Below are 8,549 nucleotides of genomic sequence, written 5' to 3'. Positions count from 1 at the left end.
CTTTTAACATGGGAAGGGGCAAAAGTAAACATTTTTGACAAATTTAACTTTTTTATTTTCATAAAGTTAAGAAAGCGACCAAAGCTCACAAAGAGATACATGAAGTTCATGGTGTTGATTGCTTAACAGAACGCATGTGTCCGAATTGGTTTGAAAAATTATGTTTTCGAGAATTTTCACTTGAAGGTGACCAGAGCTCTGGCCGGCCTTCTGAAGCTGATGATGATAAAATTAAAGACATAATTGAATCGAATCTTCATATAACAGAGCAAGAATCTGTCAAAAGATTAAATGTATCCCACACAACAATGGAAAATCACATAGGATGTTGAGAATCTCGATCTTTGGGTTCCGCATGAATTGAAAGAAATTTACCTATAAGGTATTTCTCCCGTCTTCTTAGCATGCCTTTGTGGTGTACTGGTCAGCACGCTCGGTTCGTATTCGAAAGGCTTCTGGCTCGTATCTCGGAGAGAGCATTGCTCATTTTTCATGTCTTCTGCTTCCAGAAAAATCTTAATGTCTATACAACTTAACACAATGAATCAATATTTGTGATATGCATTTCAAACGTAAGGAAATAGACCACTTTTTGGAACGAATTTTTACTGGTGATGAAAAATGAATCGTCTACAGTAACATTAATCGAAAAAAATCATGGTCCAAGCATGAATCAGCACAAGTCATATCGAGAATTAAACTGCATCAGAAAAAGATCATGCTGTCAATTTGTTTGAATTACAAAGTTGTTGTGTGTTTTAAGCTGCTTCCAAGCAACTAAACGATCAACTCAGATATTTACTGCTAACAACTTATTAAACTGGAAGAAGCAGTCAAAGAGAGAAGGCAAGAACTAGCAAATCGCAAAGCAATCGTGTTCCACGACGGCAGTGCGAGACCAGCAACGTACGAAATGACAGGAGCTTGGCTGGGAAGTGATGTCGCATCCATCCTATGGAACTTGCACTAGCGGATTATAATTTATTTCAAAGTATACAAAGCTCCTTAGGTGGTAAAAAATTCAGTAATAACGATGAGTTATTACTCAAATCAGAGTTGGTTGAGTTTTTGCTCATAAAAACCAGCAGTTTTATGAGAGTGGAATCGTAATGTTACCAGAAAGATAGCAAAAGGTCAACGAACAGAATGGAAGAGATTTGACTGATTGAAATACATCATTTGTGTAGAAAAAAATTGAATTTCATTCCCACTAAAAAAACCGAAATTGCGTTTTTGTCAATCCGATATATATTAACTTGTTTACAAATATGGGATATAAGGAAATTATACATAGTTATGAAATTATGTCAATATCAAATGCAACAAAATTGTCACATTTCCTAATTGTGGACTAAACCTCTGAGATTTTCTGTTATATTATCGTTTCTAAAATTATGCACACTCAGTGTTCACAAGATTCGTCAGAATTTCTTGAAATTTTAATCAGCTAGTTCAGAGAAATCACTCAAGGAAGCAAGAAATTCATACTTTTGTGAAATCTTAATTGAAAATGGAACTACTTTTGAATCTCAAAATTAATAAATATATAGTTAGATATCCTACACTGACTACCAATAAGTATTTGGACACCTAAAATGCAAATGATGATATCTGCGGTCCCAAGGTACGCCACGGACTCCGCCGGTATATATCGCGTAGGAAACAGCATCGGCTTTAGTCGCATGCAAGATGCCTCGCAGTTCGGAGCTCTCTGATTTCGAGAAAGGTATAATTATCTGGTATCACAAATGTGGCCGATCCTTAAGGGACATATCTAGCGATCTGAAGTACCCAATATCGACAATGGCCTATGTGATTAAGAAGTGGAAGGTGAGCGGTGATTGTCGGCAGACCAACGAAACTGGGGGATAGAGACCGACGAGTGCTGTTCAGAGAAATTCGGAAGAACCGCACCCAGTCGATAGTCCTTATCCGCGAGGAGTTTCAACAGGCATCCGGGAGTATTGTTTCAATGAATACCATCCATAAGGAAGCACATCTGCTTGGTTTTCATGGTCGTGCTGCTGCCCATAAGCCTTTGATCTCAAAGTCCAACCGTGCTGCTCGGTTAATGTGGTGCAAAGCACATCGAAATTGGACTGTAGATCAGTAGAAACGGGTTCTTTGGAGTGACGAATCAAGGTTCACCCTTTACCATTCGGATGGCAGGCTCTGGGTCTGGCGTCTACCTGGAGAACGTCTCCTGCCAGAATGCGTTGTGCCAACAGTCAAGTTCGGCGGAGGTAGAATTATGGTCTGGGGGTATTTCTACTGGTATGGGCTGATACCCTTGGTCCCCATTCATGGTAAGCTCAACTCCGATGCCTACTGCACTATTTTGGATGACAATGTGCTTCCCACGTTGTGGCAGTTTTACGGGTTGGACCCCTGTTACTTTCAGGACGACAATGCCAGTTGTCATGTTTCGACGTTAATCAAGGCTTGGTATGGTGCCAATGGAGTTCATCGAATGGACTGGCCTGCCTAGAGTCCAGACCTGAACCCTATCGAGAACCTCTGGGACGAGTAGCATCGCCGAATTCAGGGGTGCACTACCCGTGCAAAATCGGTGAAGGAACTACTATGTCTTCTCCAAGCCTAGTGGAAGGAAATACCACTAGCTGTCATACAACGACTTTTGGAAAGTATACCCCGGAGGGTCCACGCTGTAATTACCTCTCGTGGAGGCTCTACCAACTATTGATTTTGAATAAAGTTAGTTTTTCTTTTCTATCACAGGTGTCCAAATACTTATTGGTAGTCAGTGTATTAAGTTAACTTTTATGTCATGCGCAGCAATATGTTTGTATAAAATTGTATACAAAAACATTTTATATATTATTCAAAAGGTCTTAATGCGAGGAATTTGCTGAAATGCAAATGTTAACAAGCCATTCGATTTTTTAAATGGCAAAGTTTAGGAAGGTGTTTTACCATAACTTTGGTTTTAGAGGAAATTTTTGCATGAGACGTATTTTAAAGTACTTCCAAGAAAATGAGTTTTAATGTAAAATAAATTAAAAAAGGTTTTTTTAATTATGTAAAGGCAGCATTTCTTGGATATTATCTTAAAATATGTCGATTTATTTTGGAACCTTAAAATAATTTTCTTTTTGTTTTGAATGATACATTATTTATATTAATTTTAATATTGTGCTTTATTTTATTATTACATATTATTATTATTATTATATTATATTTCATCTTGATTACGAATGCTTTTAATTACTGATATGAATTTAAATTTCGCATCATTAATGAATTTATTATTTTAGTATATTTGAATAATTCTAGAAGCTGTGTTTAATGTCAAAAGCTTTTGCTGTTGTCTTGTCCATATTACATGGAACAATGGTTGCCAGAGACTACTCCGAAGATAGGTTGGACTTTTATCGCCCCCACGGCCAAATTTTGAGGGAGAGCATCCACAGGGATCCGGGGGTATCCCATCCATCTTCCCTTCCGCCAATCCACACCAGAAATTTTTCGGTTCGCCGCATATTTAGAGTGCCGCCATGCCGCACCGACATTATACATTTACAAACATCCATGTTTTTTCCGGCATTCGAATCGGTGCCATTACTAGACTTTCCTAAACACTATATCGTCTGGGCTACATCTAAAGCTTTTTACTTCCTTGTACAAAGTAATCGCGAAAAGTTTCAGGCAGCATATTTCAACGAAAATATTCATTTTGACCGCTATCGAATGCAATTTAAGGATGTTTTTGCGTGACATCTGTACATAAGGACAGAATAAAAGACTTTTCCTTCAAGAAAATTATAAAACTCCTTTAAAATGAATTGTAAAGAGAATTTTTCGTGGTGTTTGTATGTACGCATGTATATATTTCCCATAACTGGAAAACGAATAGCCTCAGAGTTGAATTTTGTATGCAGGACTGCTATAACATGTAGATGTGCATCTCGTATTTTGGTTGCAAGCGGCCGCCCCAAACGTATATAAATAGCAAATGCAACAAATAGATATAGTATATAGTATATATATATATGAGAAGAAGATAAATTTTAGTTAGCTCGCCAAAAAGTTACCAGGAGCTGTGGCTCCAAGAAAAAGTTCAACACAGTATTTTTTTTTAAAAAAACAATGACATTGAAGGGTATATATATATATATCCACTATGTTATCCGGCTCAGTGATCTCAGTTTCTTTACTTTTATATGTTTGCAAATTGTGCATTTTTTGCTTTGAAAATGATTGAATTATGTTGTTCTTATTTTCCGATAAAGGTTTTTATTCCTTTCGGAAATCTGCAAGCAATATTCGTACAATTATCAACAATTTAAAAGTTGTTTAAGCGCGATTAAGCCTAATTTTTAAATAACAGTACAGACATATTTGTTTACATTTAAAACCACAGAATAGTACATTTGTTACCAATCTAGAGAGACAGCTTCGCAACAACAAAGATAACGCCTTCATTTATTATTGCGAATTAAATCATGCTCAATCCTTTCAGTAATTTTTTGAGGAAATAAGTGTTTAAGATTTACTTCAAAATTTTTAATATAGATATTTTGAGTTTTTATGTATTTTTGCCTTGTCGGGAAGTGAGAACTGAATTAATTGAATGAAAAATACTGAATTGTCTGTGATAAAATGTTTCTTTTTGTTTTGTTTGCTTAATTTCTGTTATACATTGTAGAAACATTAGGTATTTTTTTTGGGGGGGGCGAATGCCGAAGACATGAAAAATTAGCAACCGCCTCCGCCGGGAATCGAACCACGGACCTCTGGAATACCGGAAAAGCGTGCGGAACCACTACACCACGAAGACACGCTAAAAAAGTGGGAGAAATGCCTCATATACTCCCCTTTTTAAAGAGCGACTGGGGTTTTCAGGGAACCCAATCGCCAAATCCTGGGTGTGAAGAAACCTTATACAACACCCTTTTAGTTCGGGCGCCACTGTAGAGATATAAAGTTATTTGGAAGCCAGAGAGATGAAAAATGAGCAAACGCCTTCACCGGGAATAGAACCAAGGGCCTCTGGAATACCAGCCCAGAGTGCAGTACCACTACACCACGAAGACACGCTAGGAAGGCAAGAGAAATACCTTATATACTCCCCCTTTAAAAGGGCGACTGGGGTTTTCTTTTAGGGGACCTATTCGCCAAATCGTGGGTGCGGAGAATCATCATCCAACACTCTTTTAGTTCGGGCGCCACTGTAGAGACATTAGGTGTTTTTGGAAGCAGGAGTAATGAAAAATTAACAACACCTTCGCAGGGAATCGAGCCACGGATCTCTGGAATACCGGCCCAGCGTCCTCTGAAATACCGGCGAGAAGCACTACACCACAAAGGCACGCTAGGAAAGCGGGAGAAATACCTTATAACGCCATTCCATTATAGTATTTGAATAGAACATGTGGCAACGATTAGACAATTCTTCAAATGATATAAATTTTGGGCATTCTGAGTTATAATACGAACGAAATATAACGCTGTTAAGTGAACCTAGCGCCAGAGTGTCGCTATGGTAAACAAATATAGTGAACTTTAAAGAGTGCATTTATTCTATTGTGGTTTATGCGCTATAGACGAAGTAAATTTAATTCAATCCAATAAACTTAAATGCCAAAAAAATAAATGCGTATAATTTAATATTCCGTACAAGGAAGTTATGTGGTGTACACATCAGATTTTTTTCCTTTTAAAATTTAAGATAGCCAGAAGTAAACAAAAATATAATGAAAACGTATATATATATATATATATATATATATATATGTATGTAAAGAAAAATATGTTTTGATGGCGAATAGGCCCGACGGCGAAAGGGTCCCAAAGCGAAATGGCATGAGTGCCTAATACCGACGGTAAATAGTCCTATTCCACACAAAGAAAAATAAAGGGGGTGCTTCCAGATGATCATATTCAGGTGGAGGCGTACGTTATTCAAAATTTATTGGCTCTAGGTATTGTTGTTTTATCGCATTGCGAGAAACATACACATATTTATGCAGATCCTTCATTATTTAATTCCTTTAAATATAAGACAGGGCGATAATACTTGGCGGCAACAATTTGAAAAGTGATTCACCAATTATAGTGAATCAACGCAAAATGCCAAAGCGAAATTAATAGCCCTTCTGCGCAAACTGCCCCTTTGGGCTTAAAAAAAAAAAAAAAAAAAAAAAAAAAAAAAAAAAAAAAACTAAAACGCCATGCCAATTCGAGCCCGCATCTTGGATAAGGAATAAGCCTCCGTTATAAGTAGACCGTTCAGGGCGACCCATCTAAGATACGAAAGTTTACATTTGTTTTTTACTGTTGAGCCTTTTAAAAAATACGAAACTAGTTATGTAACAGATCTTCATAATAAAAAAGTAACAAAACAATAACAGGAGAATGAAAGGGATATTTCAGATTTTATTTTCAGACACATATTTCAAATGTAATATAATCGCAATATTAAACAGTCACATATTTCATATATGGCAGTTTACATAATCGTAAACAGTCGTTTCATATAATATTAAACAGTCACATATTTCATATATGACAGTTTACATAATTGTAAACAGTCATTTCATATAATATTAAACAGTCACATATTTCATATGTAATATAATCACATATTACATATGAAATGTAGTCACATAATCGTATTTAATCGTTTATTCCACATACATGCTCACCATTCGTCATATTTACCACATAAGAGATCAATAAAATAATTAATAGCACTGTGAAAGCGCAGGCAGAATTTTCTCAGATTCCAATGAACCTAATCAATGAGCTCTGCACTGCTGAACATCTTGCGAATTTATTTTGCACATCTACGATAGCTACAGAATTTCAAAACCTACCAAGGAAGAAATAAAGTGAAGACTCATGGTTTGAATGCTCGGATAAGTATACAAATTTTTAGTCTCATTTATAGCACAATCTTCCCATTAATTATCACAAGCATTTCCCTCAAAAAGTAATCTACGACCAGCTTTTTTTATGAGTTCTTACTTTTAAATACTTTTCTAAAATTAAATCAGATAAGGATATCAGACGAATTCTGAAATTGAAACGACTTTGCAAGGAATACAGCGCCATTTAATACCGATAAGGTTGCTATATGATGAAATAAAAACAGAAAGGATTTCGTATTCTTCTGATATGATTACCTATTTTAATCTTTTTAGATGCGTAAGTAATACAAATAAAACATCATAAGAAATAGAGTTTGTATATGCACACTTGTCAAACTTTGATAAAATACTACTTCTGAAGGAAGATACAAATCAATTAAACAATTAGATTTATCAATAATTAATTGCTTAAATTATAGCCTCTCTGCGAGTAGACAAGCACATTCCCCATCGCTAATTACTGTTTCTTTTGGAACTACTAGCTTTAAAAACGCCTGAGTGACCTTTATTATTTTAATCTGGTCATGGGGATTTATTACCACTTGGTAGGTGAGCAAAACTTATAAATTTATAAATTACTTAGAGCTCCGAAAATTTGCTAATACATATCCATTTATATATGTTAAATATAAAAAAATACGATGGCTTTGCTCTTCGCGAACACGCAACCTTCAGTTAATTTTCTGCAATTCAGGATCTTCCCCCTAGACCAGGACCTTCCAGAACATTCCCGCCTGTTACATAACCGCTACTATAAATACTGAGTGCGCGCCATTTTGCGTCAGAAGCTTCTCGTTCCCTGTGCTGCTAAGACCTATGCTGCTGTGCTTCTCATCTTTCTTTCTTTGTTAGAATGTTATGACGCAGAAAGTCAAAATTTAATCGTATTTAGTAACTCATTATTGAATATGTAATTTGGAGAACTTCGTCAGAAAGGGAAATTGATCTGCTATTTGAATTAAATAAATATGTATAATTAAAAGTGAAATTCCTCTGTGTGTCGTCATTGGATATCCTGCTTACCACTCTGGAAAAAGTCCTGCCTAAACTTTGATGCCAAGCTTCACCACGACTGCTAAAATATCACATACATATCGATTGCAAAGTAATCTTCAAGGGCGGATTCATTGCCACTTTTATCTGTAAATTCTTCTTCTTCGAAGAATGTTAATCCCCTTGGACTCTTTGTTGGCTTTCGGATATCTCAAGAAACGGGAAAAATACTTTTATCATACTTTAACCACCATTGAAATAATCAGTCAGTTATCCTTATACAAGACAATCATATTTCCATATGCGCGTATTTGTGTATGCCAATACTTAGTGACTCCTACACGAATACAAAAATCTGAGGATCTTGACCACCACAGACATTCCGCACGATTTTTGGTTACGACATGAATGGAAACTACTCTAGGAAAGCTGCAACATTGAAGCAAGTTGCAGCTTTCCTAGAGTAGATGAATATTATATCTGTTGCATTTTTGGCGGGTTAAGGACGTCACTCTACATTCGAAAAGCACCACGAAAGATCAGTAGTAATCAGATATCTGATTTTGCATTTTTCACAATGAGGAATTCATTAAATAGTATTTCATATACAAAAGGAAATACAATAACGTAGCAGAAATCAATATTTCTGAAACATGTATTCAGCAC

The sequence above is a fragment of the Stegodyphus dumicola genome, chromosome 12, assembly GCF_044657685.1.
Source record: "Stegodyphus dumicola isolate Sdum_Otavi_A_Nest chromosome 12, ASM4465768v1".
Classification (NCBI taxonomy): domain Eukaryota; kingdom Metazoa; phylum Arthropoda; class Arachnida; order Araneae; family Eresidae; genus Stegodyphus; species Stegodyphus dumicola.
This window is presented reverse-complemented; position numbering follows the sequence as displayed.